This window comes from Scyliorhinus torazame, chromosome 7 (genome assembly GCF_047496885.1).
Source record: "Scyliorhinus torazame isolate Kashiwa2021f chromosome 7, sScyTor2.1, whole genome shotgun sequence".
In the NCBI taxonomy this organism is placed as follows: Eukaryota; Metazoa; Chordata; class Chondrichthyes; order Carcharhiniformes; family Scyliorhinidae; genus Scyliorhinus; species Scyliorhinus torazame.
The window spans coordinates 25,722,048-25,744,473 of NC_092713.1; positions in this window are offsets into that span (position 1 = coordinate 25,722,048).

A 22,426-nucleotide genomic window follows, 5' to 3' on the forward strand; every position below is an offset into this window, starting at 1 on the left:
TCCTGGGCAGATCCGTGGAAAACAATAAACGAGGAATGCCGAAGGGGAAGTATTGTTGCACATTACTAAATATTTCAATACAATTGTCTGAGCTTAAAAATAATTCTCAACCCTGTGCGGACTTGACAAAAGAGGCCATAATTAACCCTTTGCAGGACCTGTCAGGCCAATTATGTTTGCAATACGAAAAAAGGGTGTTGAAAAGGTTTGTGCATGCCATTTTTGGGTGTGGTTGGTGGTGGGGGGGTGGGGAGAGGGGGTGGCAGGGGGGGGGGGGGGGGGGAGGGGGTGGCGGGGGGGGCTAATTATCTAGTCCTGACTAGATAATACTGAAGGCTAAATCACACCAAATGAATGTCCATAGTTCTGCACAAAATGAAAATCTACAGACCAAATGTGTGTTTTGAACTCGTGTAGCCTCATAGTCCTAGTATATACAAAATGGGGTAGGCTTTCATCGTTAACAGTTCGAAAACTCAGGTGAAAAAGTTCCCACATCCCTTTTATAATAATCTTTATTGCCACAAGTAGGCTCACATTAACACTGCAGTGAAGTTACTGTGAAAATCCCCCAGTCGCCACAGTCCGGCGCCTGTTCGGGTACACGGAGGAAGAATTCAGAATGTCCAATTCACCGAACAGCACGTCTTTCGGGACTAGTGGGAGGAAACCGGAGCACCCGGAGGAAACCCACGCAGACACGGGGAGACGTGCAGACTCCGCGCAGACCGTGACCCAAGCCGGGAATTGAACCTGGGACCCTGGCGCTGTGAAGCAACAGTGCTGACTACGTGCTACCTGACACCCATGCTTTGGAGCCTGCTGCATTTTCCATCCTGTAAAGATGCACTTTCAGAGATTCCGTTCATGAATACGAAAAGTATTTGTGAACAAAAATTGTTCAGCAGCCTTATGGTTGCTGTCTGCTCCCTAGGTGTCTCCTGCCTAAGAGAGATTCCACCCGCTGGGGTAATTACCCACTGTGAGTCCCCATTGAGTACCCAACCCAAGTGACCCATTTCCGCTGTGTTGCCCTGAAAGAGACCATCGCCACAGATCCATTAATTAATCTTAATGAAATCCATTTTCCCAGGCTTGCTTCTCTAAACACAGGTACTGCCTAATTCCCAGGAGATAAAAGTCAAAAATATATTCCAGTGTGTGTACGCAAGCAGTCACTGAAGATTCCCAATTGTATTACTTCAAAGAGAGCATGATCAGGAGTAGGCCATACGGCCCCATGAGCCTACTGTGCCATCAGGGCTGATCGTCGAACCTTAGCTTCACTTTCCTGCCTGATCCTCATAATCCTCAATGCCCCAAAATCTATCAATTTCAATCTTGAATATGTTCGACAACTGAGTCTCGTATTCCAGGGATTCACAACCCATTGATTGAAGACATTTCTCCTTGCCTCAGCCCTGAATCGCTGGCCCCTTACCCTGAGACAGTGACCACCCCCCCCCCCCCACCCCCCCACCCCCCTACACACACTCCCCTCAACGCCCAGCTCCGGATCCAGAGGTAACAGCCTGTCAGCCCATCAATCCTTGTGCTAATCCTACATGTATCAATGAGACCACCTCGAACAGTAACGCTGTGTTATGAAGTGGCAATTATGGAACGGGAGTACCATTAAAAGAAGCTCGTACTGAAGTTGGAAAGAGAAGATGAAGATTTATTTTTGCGAACTACAACACTGTATCTGTTTTCCAGCGGCCACTTTACCAATTTAGGTTGATTCATAGATTGAAAATGAGTAACAGATGGTCTATGTGTGTGTTGCATATATCAGGAGCAGTGCTGTTCATAAATAAATTACTGCAATAAAATGTTTAATGTTTTTTTTTAATGGAAGGTGGTGTGGATGAAATAAAAGTAGTATTCCAACCAACAACATGCAGTACTTTTAAATTTACACAAACGTAACGCCAATTTACCCAGCAAGAGGCAATACCTCGACTTTAAATGGTGCTGCTGAGTTAATGCATTAATTAATGACACACAGTGCAATTCAAGACTAAAGATAAAGCATAATAATGAGTAAGCAGATTATGAATATTCTTGGTGAGACATGCCTGTAGGCTGCCTCTATTTCTAAAAAAGAAATGATCATTTTTGCACATACCGTTTTAAAATTAGACCATCTCACATCCAGCGATCTCAAGAACTGCTCGAAGCACAGCCATTAAAAACACCGCACCCTCACATTGAATAGCGAATAGCAAAATGAACTAAGAATTCAGCATTGTTTCTGAAAACTGGCAATGACCGACATTTCGGAATGATTGTTTATACTTTTAATCACAACCGTCTTTCGCATTTCGAACCCATTGATTCCACGTTGATGTTACCTTTAACTTAGGATCCGCTTCAACAATGAATGAAGCACTGGGCAGTTCACAAAGTCCAACTCGTCCCCAAAGACTGATTTGCGGTGGAGCCTTGTGCTTAGCCTGAGCGAGGAGAATTATTGTCAGGTTGCGTGGTCAAACACAGAATAGAACCTTTCACAAAGGATCCCAATAAGCCAAAAGGAACTATGCAAACAGCTTTTATCGCCCATGGTCGAGTCTCAAAGTTCCATCACAAGCACGGTTTACATTGGCCAAATCTATCCATTATATGAAAAGTTGCAAGTGAGCTATTTCTACATACTTGTGATACCCTTTTGAAAGCTGTGGCCAGAGGGAAGGATCCCATAAAAATCCCATGGCAATTATTCAAAAGCTGAGCGAGGATATGTTGTGTCAGGTCACATTGCAGCAGAAGCAACTTAACGACCCTTTGGTATTATCAGCCCTGTGATCACTTTCATTATTTTGACCTTTATTGATTTCACGTCATTGTTTTAATAATTTAAGAAACGTGAAACTATTAGAATAAGTATATTGTTCATATTCCAGTAAATATTGCCGAATATTGCTCACAGTCGAACCAAATGAAAGGCTGCCACTTGGGGACCTGAAAAAAGTGACCAATCCGCCTCAAATATCCTTGAAGGGTACGGTTTCAGAGATTTGAACAACTAGGTGAAGCCAGCTGTTTCACACTGCTGCAGTGGCAACACAAGTGGTCTTCCCATTGAGCCAAAAAGCCATTCTGCCAACCACACAAATGATTAATTTGGTATACAAATTTCAGTGCCAGTGAGATGCCAGGTACTTGGGCCATATACCTTAACGACTGACGGGTCATATCAAACAGCATGGCCCATCCACTATTCGCAATGGGCAAAGTACTGGCCGTACTCAACCAACCCGTGCTTACAAAACACAGAACATAATATCTAACCTTAAATGTGATTACGAAATTGGAGGCATTTGCTGAACAATCCCGAATGCGCTAAGAATTACATTGACAACCAATTTTAAGATTATCAGTCGGGTTCGCAATTATGCTTGCTAGAAGCTATCATATTCATATGCAGGGGCCTGCCTTCTGCAGACAAAAAGAATATGCCCAAGCATTTTTTGATCAAACAAAAGCAAGGGGAAATCAATCACTCCATGGTGCATTCGCCAGGGCAATGTCGCGAATAATCGGGAAAGACTTGCCAACCAATCAGGTCCCCTTTTCTCTTACAGTATAAATGAAATGAAAAATGAAATGAAAATCGCTTATTGTCACAAGTAGGCTTCAAATGAAGTTACTGTGAAAAGCCCCTAGTCGCCACATCCGGCGCCTGTATGGGGAGGCTGTTACGGGAATTGAACCGTGCTGCTGGCCTGCCTTGGTCTGCTTTCAAAGTCAGCGATTTAGCCCTGTGCTAAACAGCCCCTAAATTGCTAAATTGCTGTCCCTTTGAAATTTGGCATTCTTGTGTCTGTCCTGATGACTGCTAAATAAAAAGCCCTGACAATTTGTCTCTTTATTCAACAATACCCAGGTTCTGGTCTGTTATATATGTGGGTTATGGTAGTTGTGTGCAATGTCTCTTTAAGGGTGGAGTCACGTGACTTGTGTGACATCATCTGCTGCTTCGCAGGCTTTTGCTTAGTCTTGTACAGTGAAGACCTATTCAATAAACCTCTGTTGATCTTGCATTAAACCCATGTGCTTCGACATTCTATTTATTTTCTTTTATAAATTTAGAGTATCCAATTCATTTTTTTCCAATTAAGGGGCAATTTAGCGTAGCCAATCCACCTACTCTGCACATCTTTGGGTTGTGGGGGCAAAACCCACGCAAAGCTGGGACCTCGGCACCGTGAGATAGCAATGTTTTTTTTTAAATTTAGAGTACCCAATTATTTTTTCCAATTAAGGGGCAATTTAGCGTGGTCAATCCACCTATCCTGCACATCTTTTGGGTTGTGGGGGCGAAACCCACGCAGACACAGGGAGAATGTGCAAACTCCACACGGACAGTGAACCAGGGCCGGGATTCGAACCCGGGTCCTCAGCGCCATAGGCAGCAATGCTAACCACTGTGCCACACGTGCTGCCCGGACATTATATTTATTAGAACAGAATCATTGAATTTGCAGTGCAGAAGGCCCATCGAGTTTGCATGGGCCCTCGGAAGGAGAACCCCACTTAAAGCCCATGCCTCCAACCTATCCCCGTAACCCCGCCTAACATTTTGCAAACTAAATGTCTCTAACTCTTCCCTTGCAAGACCCTCCTTAAAACCCATTTCTCTGGCCAAGTCTTTGGTCATCTGTCCTAATATCACCTTGTGTAGCCTGATGTCAATTTCTTTTTGTTAACGCTCTTGCAAAGCACCTTGGGATGTTTCACAATGTTTAAAAAGATAAAGGAATTTATTTTTGTTGTTGGTGGTGAAATACAATGGAGGGCAACAGGCAAGTTTGCCATTTCTCGCTTGAAATTCCCGCAAACCCCTCCTAACATCCTATTGATCATGCATGTTAAAAAAAATAGTGCACAATCTATATCATCGAATCTTACAGCTCGGAAGGACACCATTCGGTGTCTTTGCCAAATCTTGGAAAGCGCTATCCATGCACCTCTGCTCTTTCCACAGGACACTAGAATCTCCACTTTCCACCTCTACTTTTTCTCCGATATATCAATACTGAATTGAGTGCTGGTGGTGCATTAAGATGCATTTTTGTCGAGCACTTCAAACAGGTCTTGCACTAATTACGCTGCTTGGAAAAATGGCAGAGAACCCATCCCCTGCCAATAAGCTCAACAGTAATGATACCATTGGCCTTTATGGCATTACTTCCAATGGGTATAAATTATTCATAGAATCCAAGCCAGTTGTTGAAGCAGAAACCAGGACAGAGAGGGTTTTTTTATTGAGAGTGTTTATTGACTTGTTCAGTCTCACAGATCTTCTCCCACTCAACCCAGTGCCCCAGCTATCCCCTATTCATATGCATTAACTTAATACCATCACCTCTTTCTCTTAACCATAACAATGTCATTAACAAACTTTAACAATGTAATTTGACAGGGCATTGACCTACATCCCATAGCGGCCATGGAGTGATCGGTCACACATTTGGTAGCTCCCGCTCAAGGTGGTATTTTTCGGTCCTTTCCCCATCTGAGGGGTGGAACTTTGGATGGAAAGAGGTGTAGGAGTATCTGGAGAAGGTGTAACTCCTCTGGTGTGGCTGGTGGATGGATCCACGAACTAGGAGTGGGTGGAGAAGAAGGGAGATGTTGGAGCAGGAGAGTCTTCGTGGTGCGCCCCAGGTCAAGATGGTGGATGGCAAAGGGCCTGTTCTGTCCACCCAGTGGTCAATGAAGCAGCTGGTGGAATTTCTGAATTCTAAGTTCAGCCAGCAGAAGAAGGAGGCCCTGGAGGACTTGGCCAATGCGGTGGAGCCAGTTAAAGCTGGAGTCCTAGGGCCGGGCAATCCAGAAAGTGGAGGAGGTGGTGGGGGAGCACAAGGAGCAGCTGGCCTCATTGGTGGCCGAGGTGGGGGGGAAGCGGGAGACCCAAAAGAGGCTGACGGAGAAGGTGAATGATCTGGAGAACTGCTTCAGAAGACATAATTTGAGGATCATGGGGATGCCCGAAGCATTGAAGGAGTGGAGACCGGCACATACGTGGCCAAAATGCTGGAGCAGTTGATGGGGGAGGGGGTCTTTGACCGGCCCCTTGAGGTTGACCGTGGGCACTGACGAGGAGGCCGCAAGCAGGTGAGCCGCTGAGGGGGATGGTGCTGAGGTTGTATCGCTTTCTGGATAAAGAGAAGATTCTTCGGTGGGCGAGGAAGACGAGGAAGTGCACCTGGGAGCGGAACGAGCTGCGGGTTTACAGGACCTGGGTGCAGTGCTGGCAAAGAGGAGGGCCGGGTTCAATCGGGTTAAGCCTGCCCTCTTCAATAAGAGGGCGATGTTCGGGATGCTGTACCCGGCCCGCCTCTGAGTGACTTCCCAGATACGCCGGAGGACGCGATGGAGTTTCTGAGACAAAATGGACTGGCAGGAGAAGAAAGGACCCTGAACCTTTGGAGGAGATTGTGAGGAGGTTTCTTTGTTCTCGGGAAACTCTTCCCCTTGAGGTGTTCTTTTGGTTTTGATGGCAGAGTGTTGGAGGGCGGGTCCCTCCGTGAGGGGAACATCAAGGTGAGTGCACCTTTTCCGTTTCTTTAGAGCGCGTGGACCGGGGAGGGAGACTGGAGATCTTGGCCGGGTACACCGCCATGGTAACTGGGCGGGGCAAGTTAATGGGGGCTTGTCAGGAGGTAGGTGTGGGGGAGGGGGAAGGGGTTGCTGTTTTGTCGGGGTTGCTGATAGGGGTGTGGTTGCTGTGGCGCAGTTGGAAAGGGAGTGATGAAGGTGGATATCCGAGGGTGGGCCGGGAGGGTCACATGACATGGGCCGGAGGCTGGCCCAAAAAGGGATATGGTTGATCAGCAAGGGAGGAGGGCGGGAAGCCCCCTAACCAGGCTGGTCATGTGGAACGTGAGGCGGTTGAAAGGGCCGGTCGAACGGTCACATGTGTTCGCGCACCTGAGGAGTCTGAAGGCGGACGTGGCCTTTTTACAAGAAACGTACTTAAAGATAGCGGATTAGATGAGGTTGAGGAAGAGATGGGTGGGGCAGGTGATCCACTCGGCACTGGGCATGAAGATGAGGGGAGTGGCGGTGCTGGTGAATAAGCGGGTGGCGTTCGAGGTGTGGAGCATTGTGGCAGATCGTGATGGTAAGTGGGAGCTGGAGGGGATGCAGTGGTCCTGGTAAACGTGTATGCCCCAAATGGAGATGATGTAGATTTCATGAGGCGGGTGCTAGGGAAGGTCCCTGACCTGGACTCGCAGCGGTTGATCATAGGATTTTAACCTGGTTATAGAGCCAAGCTTGGATTGGTCAAGCTCGAGGTCAGGGAAGGTGTTGGCAGTGGCAAAGGAGCTGAAGGGGTTTATGGAGCATATGGAGGATGGACCCGTGGTGGTTTAGGAGGCTGAGGGCGAAGGAATTGTCATATTTCTCCCAAGTGCGCCGGGTGTTCTCCTGGACTGACTGTTTTGTGCTGGATGAGGCATTGCTGGTGGGGGTGGTCAACTCGGGGTATTCGGCGACTGTGGACTCAGACCATCCGCAGCATTGTGTGGAGTTGCCAATGGATTGTGGGGCGGGGGGGGGGTTATGAGTTTGGGGAGAAGGTGAGCAGGATGTCGACCCACCAGCTGAGGAAACAAGAGGCGGCGAGGGAGATTGGTAGAGTGAAGGATGGGACGTGAAGGACGGTGTTGGACCCGGTGGGGGTGAATGGGGTGTTTGAGCTTTTTTACAGGAAATTGTATGAGTCGGATCCCCCGGTCGGGGGGGCCGGGGGGAGGGGGGGGGAGGAGGGGGGGCGGGCGGGGGGGCAGTGCATGGGTGGAGGGAATGCAGCAGTTTCTGGATGGGTTGAAGTTTCCCAGGGTGGACGATGAGTTTGTGCAGGGAATAGGGTGCCTATTGAGTTGAGGGAGGTGATGGAGGGCATGGGGGCGATGCAGACAGGGAAGGTCCCGGACCCGGATGGGTTCCCGGTGGAGATTTATAAAAAGTTTGGGGTGGACCTGGAGCCACTGCTGGTGAGGGCATACAATGAGGCTAGGGAGAGGGTGAACGCCCCCCTACACTATCGCAGGCATCCATCTCTCTGATATTGAAAAAAGACAAGGATTCGGAGCAGTGTGGATATTGCGATTGAATGTAGACGCCAAGTTGCTGGCGAAGGTGTTGGCTTCGCAAATTGAGGACTGATTTCTGCCAGAATGTCCCCGCCCCCCGATTCCTAACCACTTACCTCACACAGTAGTCTTATTCCTGGTATCTGAAAGTGGCTGGACCTTTAAATTTACCTACTGGACCCAGCCCTAGCACTATCTTAGTGAGGCACTCAGCACATGGTGTATGTCTGAGTGGCACGCTGTGAGCTCTGTGCTCTGAGCTATCTCCTGGTAGAATGAGCGGGAACTGTGGAGTTCCCTGTTTTATAGTGCGTGTGCTTACACTGGTGATTGGCTGTGATGTTGTGTGTGTGTTGATTGGTCCGTCTACCTGTCCATCAGTGTGTGTGTGATTGCACCATGATATGTTAATATGGATATCATGACAGTTCACACTTTTGCTTCACAACACCAAGGTACCAGGTTCGATTCCCGGCTTGGGTCACTATCTGTGTGGAGTCTGCACGTTCTCCTGTGTCTGCGTGGGTTTCCTCTGGTTTCCTCCCACAAGTCCCCAAAGACGTGCGTGTTAGGTGAATTGGCCATTCTGAATTCTCCCTCTGTGTATCCGAATAGGCGGCGGAATGTGGCGACTAGGGGCTTTTCACAGTAACTTCATTGCAATGTTAATGTAAGCCTGCTTGTGGCAATAATAAAGATTATTATTTCAATACCTCCGATCTCGCATTCCCTTCTCTCCGGTCCCTGGTTGTGGCCGGTTGCCGAGGATTTACCCATCGACTGCCAGCCTGACCCTCAATCTGGCTGCCCAGCCACTCCATCTCTGAGTTGACATTGGAGCTGATAATACTGTAAGAAGTCTTACAACACCAGGTTAAAGTCCAACAGGTTTGTTTCGATGTCACTAGCTTTCGGAGCGCTGCTCCTTCCTCAGGTGAATGAAGAGGTATGTTCCAGAAACATATATATAGACAGATTCAAAGATGCCAGACAATACTAGGAATGCGATCATTAGCAGGTGATTAAATCTTTACAGATCCAGAGATGGGGTAACCCCAGGTTAAAGAGGTGTGAATTGTGTCAAGCCAGGACAGTTGGTAGGATTTTGCAGGCCAGATGGTGGGGGATGAATGTAATGCGACATGAATCCCAGGTCCTGGTTGAGGCCGCACTCAGGAATGTTCCCTTCCAGTCGGGGAACACTTCAGCAGTCAAGGGCATTCAGCCTCTGATCTCCGGGTAAGCGTTCTCCAAGGCGGCCTTCAGGCCGCCCAACAACGCAGAATCGCCGAGCAGAAGCTTATAGCCAAGTTCCGCACACATGAGTGCGGCCTCAACTGGGACCTGGGATTCATGTCACATTACATTCATCCCCCACCAACTGGCCTGCGAAATCCTACCAACTGTCCTGGCTTGTCACAATTCACGCCTCTTTAACCTGGGGTTACCCCATCTCTGGATCTGTAAAGATTTAATCACCTGCTAATGCTCACATTCCAAGCATTGTCTGGCATCTTTGAATCTGTCTATATATATGTTTCTGGGACATACCTCTTCATTCACCTGAGGAAGGAGCAGCGCTCCGAAAGCTAGTGACATCGAAACAAACCTGTTGGACTTTAACCTGGTGTTGTAAGACTTCTTACTGTGTTCACCCCAGTCCAACACCGGCATCTCCACATCACTGATAATACTGATCACTGAAGGTTAAATCCAAACATTTTTTTACAATTGCAGAATCTGAGACTGTGCCTTCTCCTGCATAAACCCCAAACCGACCATATTCAACATTCCCTGGCAACAAATTAAAAAAAAAAATTTAGTGTACCCAATTATTTTTTTTTCCAATTAAGGGGCAATTTAGCGCGGCCAATCCACCTCACCTGCACATCTTTGGGTTGTGGGGGTGAAACCCACGCAGACACGGGGAGAATGTGCAAACTCTGCACGGACAGTGACCCAGGGCCGGGATTTGAACCCAGGTCCTCAGCGCCGTAGTCCCAGTGCTAACCACTGCGCTGCATACTGTCCTCCTGGCAACAAATTTAAGCCATCCAGCACCCCAATCCGCCTCTCCTATTCATTTTGATCATGGCTGATCTTAATTCCATCAATCCTGATGCCTGACAAAAATCCATCAATTGAATTCATAACCCCTGAAAGGCCACTCAACCCATCTGTCAGTGGCAGCTCTCTGCACGACCAACTCACACAATCCCACTACCCACCCATTCACGCCAGCCCACCCGCCCCTCCACCTTTTCCTGTAGCCTTGCAAATAATTCCCTTCAAATAATTATCCAATTCTCTTGTGAAAGCCTTGATTGAATCTTCCTCCCCCACACTTTCAGGGAGTGCAAGCTGAAATCAACCAACAGGGAAAGTATTCTGTCCAGACCCCTCATGATTTTGAACACGTCTATCAAATCTCATCGTATAATCTTCTCCTTTCCAAGGAGAAAGGTCTCATCTGTTACAACCAGATGTCACCCCCCACCCCTCCCCCACCCCCGAACCATTCTTTTCTGCACCATCTCTAATGCCTCCACATTCTTCCTAAAGTGTGGTGCCCAGATTTGGGTACAATACTCCAGTCAAAGCTGAGCCACTGTTTTATAAAAGTTCATTATAACTTCCTGTTTTGTACTCGGTGGCCTCTATTTCTGAAGCCCTCGATCCTGTATGACTTATTAACCACTTTCTCAGCTTGGCTTGCCACCTTCAATGCTTTCTCACATTGTCACGGACAGAACTTGTATGTTTCCTTTTACTGTCCATGATCAGTATGGTTGTAGATAAGAGCTTTCTTACCTGCTGAGTGAGTGCCCCAATTGCAGCAGCAAGCTTCTTGTGAGTTTAAAAATGAAACAAGTTATTTGTTATAATAATAACTTATTGGCACATGTAGGCTTCAATGAAGTTACTGTGAAAAGCCCCGAGTCGCCACATTCCGGCGCCTGTTCGGGGAGGCCGGTACGGGAATTGAATCCGCGCTGCTGGCATTATTCTCCATTACAAGCCAGTTGTTTAGCCCACTGTGCTAAACCAGCCCCTATCACACACTTACCCCAAATTTAATGCAATATTTAACTCACTGTCTCACACACTCTCACACATGCAAAGATTAAATACAGGTGAAGGTAATGTACTGTTACAGTTTATAGTTATCTCAATTTTTTTTCGTGACAGACCTATAGTTTCTTAGACGCAGTTGAAGCATTAAAATTAAAGTGAACCTCATGTGAACACTTATCAGCAGGCAGTGAGCATTCTTGCAGATTTTCTAGCAGGTTGGATCTCAGGTGAACTTTAACTGGAACAGGTTGTGGCGTCATAAAATCACAGAATCCCTACAATACAGAGGCCATTCGGCCCATCGGGTCTGCACGGACCCTTTGAAAGACCACCCTACCTGGGCTCAATCTCCTGCCCTATAACGGCACCCTAAGGGGCAATTTAGCATTCCAACCCACCTAACCTGCACATCTTTAGACTGTGGGAGGAAACCGGAGCACCCGGAGGAAACCCACGCAGACACGGGGAGGAAGTGCAAACTCCTCACAGACAGCCACCCAAGATGGGAATCGAACCCGGGGGTCCCTGGTGCTGTGAGGCAATAGTGATAACCACTGTGCCGTCCTTCTCTCTTTGCTGGAATCTCCCATTTTTAAAGTATTTGCTGTTAATTACCTTGGCAGCTTGTAGGCCCACAGCTAATTCAATGGTTTTTTATTGAACTATCTGTCTGCAAACAACTGCTTCCTGATTTTATAGCGAACAACAAAATGCTTCCCTCATCACGTGACTTCCACAAGTTCAAAGTCTTTGTTTTTTCAAACAAAGGGTAGTGTGTATTCAGATTGCAATCACCCTGTGTTGTCATTTGATACTTTGAGATTCAGCCAGGCTACTTTGGATAACGGAGATCATCAGAATATATTGGAATGTCTGAGAACACACACAAACAGATTCAAAAACAGCTTCTTCCCCGCTGGTACCAGACTCCTGAATGACCCTCATATGGACTGATGTGATCTCTTCAAATATCTTCTCTACTGAGTAGTACTGCACTCCTGTATGCTTCACCCGATACCTGTGTCTAGGTATTTACATTGTGTATTTATGTATGCCCTATGGTTTTTTTCATGTATGGAATGATCTGTCTGGACTGCACGCAGAACAATACTTTCCACTGTACCTCGGTACACATGACAATAAAAACAAATCCAAATCCAATCCAATGTTGCTCAAACCCATTCACATCTGTCTTACATGCAATGTGTTTCAAATGCCTTTTTGTACAGGGTAAGACAGAGAGTCAGCTCAGCTGAAATTCTATAGTCCTTTATCTTGTTGTTCCATCCTTAAAGAAAAGGATGTGTGAATTCCCAAGATGGCTGTGAGCATCCATATTTCATTAGGTATTTGCTTGAGACTCAGGATTGTCTATAGCTCAAAATTCCAAAAGCCACATAGTTTGCAGTGGCCATTTCAATGGGGCCTGTGTGATGCGACCATCAATTCACTCGAGACATGAGTAGAAATAAACTGTGGCTTTAATCAACTAGAACAGTGCCTGCCTGCAACTGATCTAACACTGAGAACCGCCTACAGGTCGACTGCTTTTTATACCTCCCTTCAAGGGAGGAGCCATGGGCGGAGCCCATACAGGCCCCAACATGTTCCCTTATGGATAATGCCATACAATGGCCTATAGGTGGAGCCCACAAGGGCAACAGCGTAGCACAGATACAAATACAAGGGCAACAGCGTAGCACAGATACAATGGTGCATTATTGATATAATACATTCACCACACTGTGTTTATGTCCAGTTTTTAAAAACATTGACGGGAAGTTTATAACATGCTGGGTGCATGACAACACATGGCACCCAATCATTTACAAAGATTTAACTCTTAAAATGGACCAGTTAAATAAATAGTTCAATTCTTTTTATTATAAGAACTGCCATTGCATTTCTTTGGGCTCAATTCCGAACCGTGGGACAGAGATATAAGCGTGGTTCCCACAGGATACATGTAATGACATTAAACCAAAAAGTGTCGGTTAAAGAAACAGGGAAAACCTTCTGAACCCAACATTAGTCTTGACAACAATAATGGAGTACTTTAATTAAGTCTGAGCCTTTATGCAGCTTTCACTGAAGCAAGATTAAACTGCTTTTAAGACACTTAGCTAAACTGAATATTTTGTAAGAAATCAAGAATGAGGTAACAAATTTATGCCCCAGAAATCTGAATCACTGCAATCTCCAGTCTGAGGCCCACTTTAGTAACCTTTGCTATCACATTAGGTCACAGGGATTTAATTTATTTGGCTGGTAATGCAATCTGACCAGATAAAAATTTGGAAATATATGATCCTCCCCTTAATCAGGAACACTTGCAGCTGGATTGCAGCTCCTGATGTCCCTTGCAAATCAAATTTACATCCTCACATGGTATCCGGGGCAATAACGGGTAACCTGACTGTCCTATTGAAAATTACATCACACAGTCTTTTATTATTCACCTGAATAGCTCTGGTTGCATTCCTGTCAAGGTCTGGGATGCCGATACTCGCAACCAGGACAACTCAGGTTTGTCCCTATTTGCACCCAGTAACAGCATCCAAGGGCGGGGTTTTCCAGCACTCGCTCTGGTGGGCCTCGTTGTGGGTGGGACGGGAAAATTGGGAGGACCGTTCTCCAAATCTTTCCGCCCCACCTGAAGCGCTGCCAACCGGTGCCGGAGAATTCGGGCCCAAGAGTACGAGCCAGATATTCGTGGAGGTGGGGGTTGAGGCGGAGGGAAGGTCGAGGCGGAGGAAATCTATGTGCCCGCTGCATTTTCATCCCATGGAAGAAGGGGCAAAGATGGAGTGGAGCCCGAGGTGGCAACGGAGGTAGGTGGATGGCTAGGCCAGCAGGCTGGAAGATCTGCCTCCATTACTGATGAATACTCCATTCACTGAGTGCTGAATTTGGTGCATTTGAGTGCGATAGTGAGAGTTTGGTGACCGAGGGAGTGCTGAATTTGGTGCATTTGAGTGCGATAGTGAGAGTTTGGTGACCGAGGGAGTGCTGAATTTGGTGCATTTGAGTGCGATAGTGAGAGTTTGGTGACCGAGGGAGTGCTGAATTTGGTGCATTTGAGTGCGATAGTGAGAGTTTGGTGACCGAGGGAGTTAGGTGAGGAGGGAGTAAGGCGCTCCTTTCATTTTGTTTCCGACATTTCCGCAAAGAGTGCGAAGAGAGCCAGGAGTTTACAGAAAGTGTAGCTGACTGGGAGCAGGGTCGGTGGGCGGAGATCTAGTTAGTCCACAGGGCAGCTATATTCTGTCAGGTAAGAGGGGATGGAGGCTAGGCCAGTTACATGCTCCTCCTGTAGGATGTGGGTGGTGAGGGATACCACCGGTGTCCCCACTGACTATACCTGCGGGAAGTGCACCCAACTTCAGCTCCTCAAAGACCGTGTTAGGGAACTGGAGCTGAAGCTGGATGAACTTCGGATCATCCGGGAGGCAGAGGGGGTGATTGAGAAGAGTTACAAGGAGGTAACCACACCCAAGGTACAGGACAAGAATAGCTGGGTTACAGTCAGGGGGAAAAAAACAAACAGGCAGAAAGTGCAGGGATCCCTCGTGGCCGTTCCCCTTCAAAACAAGTATACCGTTTTGGATGCTGTTGGGGGGGATGACCTACCGGGGGAAGGCCCTAGCGGCCAGGTCTCTGGCACTGAGTCTGGCTCTGGGGCTCAGAAGGGAAGGGGGGAGAATAGAAAAGCAATAGTTGTAGGAGATTCAATGGTTAGGGGAATAGATAGGAGATTCTGTGGTCGCGAGCGAGACTCCCGGAAGGTATGTTGCCTCCCGGGTGCCAGGGCCAGGGATGTCTCGGATCGTGTCTTCAGGATCCTTAAGGGGGAGGGTGAGCAGCCAGAAGCCGTGGTGCACATTGGTACCAACGACATAGGTAGGAAAAGGGGTGTGGAGGTAATAAACAAGTTTAGGGAGTTAGGCTGGAAGTTAAAAGCCAGGACAGACAGAGTTGTCATCTCTGGTTTGTTGCCGGTGCCACGTGTTAGCGAGGCTAGGAATAGGGAGAGAGTGCAGTTGAACACGTGGCTGCAGGAATGGTGTAGGAGGGAGGGCTTCAGGTATTTGGATAATTGGAGCGCATTCTGGGGAAGGTGGGACCTGTACAAGCAGGACGGGTTGCATCTGAACCAGAGGAGCACCAATATCCTGGGAGGGAGGTTTTCTAGTACTCTTCGGGAGGGTTTAAACTAATTTGGCAGGGGAATGGGAACCGGATTTGTAGTCCAGCAACTAAGGTAGCCGATATTCAGGACGCCAAAGCGTGTACTGAGGCAGTGGGGAAGGGAACACTGACAAAGGAGAGTACTTGCAGGCACGGAGAGGGGTTGAAGTGTGTATACTTCAACGCAAGAAGCATCAGGAATAAGGTGGGTGAACTTAAGGCATGGATCGGTACTTGGGACTACGATGTGGTGGCCATCACGGAAACTTGGATAGAAGAGGGGCAGAAATGGTTGTTGGAGGTCCCTGGTTATAGATGTTTCAATAAGATTAGGGAGGGTGGTAAAAGAGGTGGGGGGGGTGGCATTATTAATTAGAGATAGTATAACAGCTGCAGAAAGGCAGTTCGAGGAGTATCAGCCTACTGAGGTAGTATGGGTTGAAGTCAGAAATAGGAAAGGAGCAGTCACCTTGTTAGGAGTTTTCTATAGGCCCCCCAATAGTAGCAGAGATGTGGAGGAACAGATTGGGAAACAGATTTTGGAAAGGTGCAGAAGTCATAGGGTAGTAGTCATGGGCGACTTTAACTTCCCAAATATTGAGTGGAAACTCTTTAGATCAAATAGTTTGGATGGGGTGGTGTTTGTGCAGTGTGTCCAGGAAGCTTTTCTAACGCAGTATGTAGATTGTCCGACCAGAGGAGGGGCAATATTGGATTTAGTACTGGGTAATGAGCCAGGGCAAGTGATAGATTTGTTAGTGGGGGAGCATTTTGGAGATAGTGACCACAATTCTGTGACTTTCACTTTAGTAATGGAGAGGGATAGGTACGTGCAACAGGGCAAGGTTTACAATTGGGGGAAGGGTAAATACGATGTTGTCAGACAAGAATTGAAGTGCATAAGTTGGGAACATAGGCTGGCAGGGAAGGACACAAATGAAATGTGGAACTTGTTCAAGGAACAGGTGCTACGTGTCCTTGATATGTATGTCCCTGTCAGGCAGGGAAGAGATGGTCGAGTGAGGGAACCATAGTTGACAAGAGAGGTTGAATGTCTTGTTAAGAGGAAAAAGGTGACTTATGTAAGGCTGAGGAAACAAGGTTCAGACAGGGCATTGGAGGGATACAAGATAGCCAGGAGGGAACTGAAGAAAGGGATTAGGAGAGCTAAGAGAGGGCATGAACAATCTTTGGCGGGTAGGATCAAGGAAAACCCCAAGGCCTTTTACACATATGTGAGAAATATGAGAATGACTAGAGCGAGGGTAGGTCCGATCAAGGACAGTAGCGGGAGATTGTGTATTGAGTCTGAAGAGATAGGAGAGGTCTTGAACGAGTACTTTTCTTCTGTATTTACAAATGAGAGGGGCGATATTGTTGGAGAGGACAGTGTGAAACAGATTGGTAAGCTCGAGGAAATACTTGTTAGGAAGGAAGATGTGTTGGGCATTTTGAAAAACTTGAGGATAGACAAGTCCCCCGGGCCTGACGGGATATATCCAAGGATTCTATGGGAAGCAAGAGATGAAATTGCAGAGCCGTTGGCAATGATCTTTTCGTCCTCACTGTCAACAGGGGTGGTACCAGGGGATTGGAGAGTGGCGAATGTCGTGCCCCTGTTCAAAAAAGGGACTAGGGATAACCCTGGAAATTACAGGCCAGTTAGTCTTACTTCGGTGGTAGGCAAAGTAATGGAAAGGGTACTGAAGGATAGGATTTCTGAGCATCTGGAAAGACACTGCTTGATTAGGGATAGTCAGCACGGATTTGTGAGGGGTAGGTCTTGCCTTACAAATTTATTGAATTCTTTGAGGAGGTGACCAAGCATGTGGATGAAGGTAAAGCAGTGGATGTAGTGTACATGGATTTTAGTAAGGCATTTGATAAAGTTCCCCATGGTAGGCTTATGCAGAAAGTAAGGAGGCATGGGATAGTGGGAAATTTGGCCAGTTGGATAACAAACTGGCTAACCGATAGAAGTCAGAGAGTGGTGGTGGATGGCAAATATTCAGCCTGGATCCCAGTTACCAGTGGCGTACCGCAGGGATCAGTTCTGGGTCCTCTGCTGTTTGTGATTTTCATTAATGACTTGGATGAGGGAGTTGAAGGGTGGGTCAGTAAATTTGCAGATGATACGAAGATTGGTGGAGTTGTGGATAGTAAGGAGGGCTGTTGTCGGCTGCAAAGAGACATAGATAGGATGCAGAGCTGGGCTGAGAAGTGGCAGATGGAGTTTAACCCTGAAAAGTGTGAGGTTGTCCATTTTGGAAGGACAAATATGAATGCGGAATACAGGGTTAACGGTAGAGTTCTTGGCAATGTGGAGGAGCAGAGAGATCTTGGGGTCTATGTTCATACATCTTTGAAAGTTGCCACTCAAGTGGATAGAGCTGTGAAGAAGGCCTATGGTGTGCTCGCGTTCATTAACAGAGGGATTGAATTTAAGAGCCGTGAGGTGATGATGCAGCTGTACAAAACTTTGGTAAGGCCACATTTGGAGTACTGTGTACAGTTCTGGTCGCCTCATTTTAGGAAGGATGTGGAAGCTTTGGAAAAGGTGCAAAGAAGATTTACCAGGATGTTGCCTGGAATGGAGAGTAGGTCTTACGAGGAAAGGTTGAGGGTGCTAGGCCTTTTCTCATTAGAACGGAGAAGGATGAGGGGCGACTTGATAGAGGTTTATAAGATGATCAGGGGAATAGATAGAGTAGACAGTCAGAGACTTTTTCCCCGGGTGGAACATACCATTACAAGGGGACATAAATTTAAGGTGAAAGGTGGAAGACATAGGAGGGATATCAGAGGTAGGTTCTTTACCCAGAGAGTAGTGGGGGCATGGAATGCACTGCCTGTGGAAGTAGTTGAGTCGGAAACATTAGGGACCTTCAAGCAGCTATTGGATAGGTACATGGATTACGGTTAAATGATATAGTGTAGATTTATTTGTTCTCAAGGGCAGCACGGTAGCATTGTGGATAGCACAATTGCTTCACAGCTCCAGGGTCCCAGGTTCGATTCCGGCTTGGGTCACTGACTGTGTGGAGTCTGCACGTCCTCCCCGTGTCTGCGTGGGTTTCCTCCGGGTGCTCCGGTTTCCTCCCACAATCCAAAGATGTGCAGGTTAGGTGAATTGGCCAATGATAAATTGCCCTTAATGTCCAAATTGCCCTTGGTGTTGGGTGAAGGTGTTGAGTTTGGGTAGGGTGCTCTTTCCAAGACCCGGTGCAGACTCAAAGGGCCGAATGGCCTCCTTCTGCACTGTAAATTCAATGATAATCTATGATTAATCTAGGACAAAGGTTCGGCACAACATCGTGGGCCGAAGGGCCTGTTCTGTGCTGTATTTTCTATGTTCTATGTATGTTCTATGAATATCTGCCATCAACAGTCACCTCCCTCAAACCCCCACCCACCCCGCTTTACCCCCATGTATCCAAACACCTTATGCCCCTCCATGCCCTCTTCTATCCCCAATGCCCCCCATGTATCCTCCATAGCTACTCACCCAGTATCTAGCATGGTGAGACCACAGGAGCTATGATTTTGAAATGGACATTAAAAAGAATTCTAAGAGGAAATGTACTCTAAATTACCTCAGCACTTACACTATGTTGGTGAATATAATGGCCAATTTACCCTTGCAGGCCAGAGCTTTAGAGTCAATCACTTCAATTAAACACACATGTCTTACAATACGGCATCTAATGGTTGACACTAAAAGATCAGGGGCGGCATTCTCTGTCCCGCCAGCCCCTTTTTCCGGTGCGCTCCTGTGGGCATGGGGATTCTCCGTTCCTGCAGGCAGCCAATGGGGTTTCCCGTTGTGGCCACCCCACGCCGTCGGGAAACCCACGGGCGTGGGAGCGCTGCCGGCGAAGTGGAGGATCCCGCCCACGGAGAATCCCGCAGCAGTTGTTTTCCATGTTTTAAAATAATAATCTTTTTCTTGTCACAAGTAGACTTACAATAACACTGCAATAAAGTTACTGTGAAAAGCCCCTAGTCGCCACATTCCGGCGCCTGTTCGGGTACACAGAGAGAGAATTCAGAATTCTCAGCTGGTACGGGAATTGAACCCACGTTGCTGGCCTTGTTCTGCATCACAAACTAGCTGTCTAGCCCACTGAGCTAAACCAACCCCCACATCAATTGAATAATTCCAGGACTAGGTGACTGTTTTTTTTGGCTTTCCCATTCTGGATTGGGGATCCCTGTTGGTTCGCGACTCCAGCGAGGTTCCACCGATCGTGCATCCTGACCGAAGGGGCACAGCACCACAAAAATGTCACGGCAGCTTTGGACTCCCCACTCCCACAATGGATCTGGCAAGGGTGGGAGTACAACCTTGCCCTTCACCAGCAAAGGTCATCAGAGTTGGGATTGGGAACCCCGGAATCAGACCCTGCCTGCTATTTTCAAAGGGTTCCCAAGACAACCTGACTCGGCAAAAAAATCTGGGCCCATACATCAGATACAGTGCAGGCCACATTTTAATTGCCAGCTTCGCAGGATTGCTCTCGATTATCTCAGAAGTCACCATTTCAGTCGACTCACAAAAGTGACTTTTCCCCAGTTAGTGCAACTGCGGGATGGAGAAATCCGAAATAAAAACAGTAAAATACTGAGCAGATCAGACAGCATCTGTGGAGAGAGGAACAAGGGTTACCAACTAAATTCAAAAGCACAAACCCGTGAATGAGCAATGCAAATATAAATAGGATTATGTGGCCTGTGTTGTGTTATGTAATTTGGAATAACACAAGCTGCCACTTGATGCAGTTTTGAGTAAAAGATGCTCCAGACTTTGAAGTGAGTTCAATGTGTTTAATTGAACTATTAGCACAGTTCTCCATGAGTTCGACTCTCTGCTAATCTAAATGTAGTAAATCAGTCTAACTGAACCAGCCTTGCTCTAAGCCACGTGGTGGGGTGTGATACGTGCTGAGGATACACCTGTCTCACTCTGTAGATGTTGGTCTGTGGAAAGAGGGGGAGTGTGAGTGCCTCATCCCTTTTATAGTAAGATACCACACCTGAGTGTCCTGACTGCTCATTGGTCGTGTCCTATTCTATGTGTTCATGAGCTGCATGTTTGCATATCATGACAGCCTGGGCTTTGAATGACAGATTACCAGGACCGATCCACACGCCGCAGTTGGAACATTGCTGGCAGAGAGCAGCTGTAACTTACATCATGATTCCTGTGGTTACACTTGAGTTCCAATGTTGTGCCTCACAATACCTGCAACCCAAAATCAAGTTGCGACATTCCCATTCACCGGCAGCTGTTATATTTCCCAAAGGCCCGGGCTAATGTTCTGGGGACACGGGTTCAAATCCCACCAAAGAAGCTGGTGGCATTAAAATTGAATTAATAAATCTGGAATTAATTAAAGCTAGTCTCAGTAATGGTGACCATGACAACCGTCACCGATTGTCGTAAAAATCCATCTGGCTCCCTTATGGGAAAGGAAATCCGCCATCCTTACCCGATCTGGCCTACATGCGACGTCAGACCCGCAGCAATGCGATGGACTCTTAACTGCCCCCTGAAAAGGCCGAGCAAGCCACTCAGTTGCAAGGAAGAGCCCGCAAATGCTGGCCTTGCCACTGCCGCCCACATCCCATGTAATAATTAAAAAGAATAGATTCCATCCACTTTAGTTTTAATAAGCCTGCTTTCTCTCGGGCATATTTTCCTCTCGTCAAGAGGGCAGTATGGGCTGAACCGCTGACCTGCCCATAATGCAGTCTCACAATCGGCCAACGGATGTGCTGTTTCTGGGCAAGGCAGTAATGTGTTCTCTTCCCAGGGGCCTGTTTAAATGCGGCACAGCTGCACCAGTTCAACTCGGACTGCCCAAAGAATGTTGGCGCGCAGGCTGAAACGGGCAATGATTTGAAGCAAATCCTTTCAATTTCTAATATGATGTTCTCAGATGGGTCTGTGATACACGATGTAAAAAAAATACTTGCAGCCAAGGATTAATAGGATCGGAATCCTCACTCGTGTTTGGTTTCATTCCGCACAAATAGATTGTAATTAATAGATTATGAAGACTCAGACAATGTGATTTGTATCTCACTCGTGAGTCTGACCACATCTTGCCTGGGAGTTGGTTCTTATGCTTTACCGGGTTCAGTCCACTCATGGAATTTAAAGCGCATCCCACAGGACTTTATAAAACATTCTGCTTATACCAAACATTCAAAATTAATTAGCTGAAGAGATTTTTAAATCTGGATTTAATGGAGATAGCACACGTAGGAACAGGAGTGAGGCAATTCAGGCTCTTGAGTCTGTTTTACCATTCAATTCGATCTGAATTGAATTCGATTGAGACACAGATGAAGCGCGCAGCTGGAGGCAAAGTGACGTTACTTTCAGGGTATTTATAAATGTTACATTCACTTAAAACCATAGCAGCAATAGGTAGTGAGCGGTACCAGAACCGAAAGTGTTCTAACTATCTGGAAACGACTAAACCGGCTGCGGCTCTTTTTTCTCGAGAGAGAGGGAAAACTGAGGGGTGACCGAAGAGAGATCTTTAAAATTATGAAAGGGTTTTTACAATGTTGAGATAAAAACGGTGTTGCCACTTGTAGTAAGTAGCGGGGAGGGGAGTCCAAAACTTGGTGTCACAAATTAACGAGAGTTACTCATGAATCCAAGAAGGAATTCAGGAGAAACATCTTTATCTAGAGGTTGGTCAGAGTTGTGTTATGCTATTTCGGATAACACAGGCTGCTACTTGATGCAGTCTTAACTAATGGATGCTCCAGACTCTGAAATGAGTTCAATGTGTTTATTGAACCATTAATACAGTTCTCAAATGAGTTCGACTCTCTGCTAATCTAACTGTAGTAACTCAGTCTAACTGTACCAGCTTGTTCTAAGCCACATGCTGCTGATCAACCCTGTCTAACTCTCTAGATGTCTGTCTGTGGAAAGAGGCAGGGTGTGAGTGCCTCATCCCTTTTATAGTGTTTATGTCATGCTCCCTTGTGGTGATCATCATAGAATTTTAGAATCATAGAATTTACAGTGCAGAAGG